Source organism: Sinocyclocheilus grahami, unplaced genomic scaffold, assembly GCF_001515645.1.
Source record: "Sinocyclocheilus grahami isolate Dianchi unplaced genomic scaffold, SAMN03320097.WGS_v1.1 scaffold781.1, whole genome shotgun sequence".
Classification (NCBI taxonomy): domain Eukaryota; kingdom Metazoa; phylum Chordata; class Actinopteri; order Cypriniformes; family Cyprinidae; genus Sinocyclocheilus; species Sinocyclocheilus grahami.
The window spans coordinates 477622-477987 of record NW_015505960.1 but is presented as its reverse complement, the minus strand read 5'-3'; the positions used below and the strand labels follow the sequence as shown (position 1 = coordinate 477987).

At 39.9% G+C, this 366-nt stretch overlaps 1 protein-coding gene across 1 annotated transcript in view; it reads left to right on the top strand.

The window, feature by feature from the left end:
• The window catches only part of LOC107561578 (CAP-Gly domain-containing linker protein 2-like), a 41045-nt gene that overhangs the window by 33322 nt on the left and 7357 nt on the right, over window positions 1-366 (top strand). The gene's annotated exons all lie outside the window — the stretch shown is intronic.

The following is a 366-nucleotide window of genomic DNA, read 5'->3' as shown; positions in this document are numbered from 1 at the left end:
GAAGGATGGCATCATGCCATACCTTTTACACATTTACTCGAATTGTTATGCTGATAATACAATTTGTAAGGAAAAATGCATTAACTAGCAAAGTATTTCTGGGGAAACTTTTTCAAAGGAAAACACACACACACACACTTCTCTTTGCTGAGCCGCGGCGGTCTCGGTGAATCCGCAGCATCCACAACTGAACGGAACAAAAAGTGTTGAACTTGAAATATGCGCGAGTGCACTTGCTAAATGAAGGCGGATTGTATAAAATTGATTTTTTAAAAAACGTTTATTTACGAGCTGCAGTTTTATTACATCACGCGCTGGCACAGATGCAGTATATTAACGCCACGGGTCATCAATAAGGTGCAGATT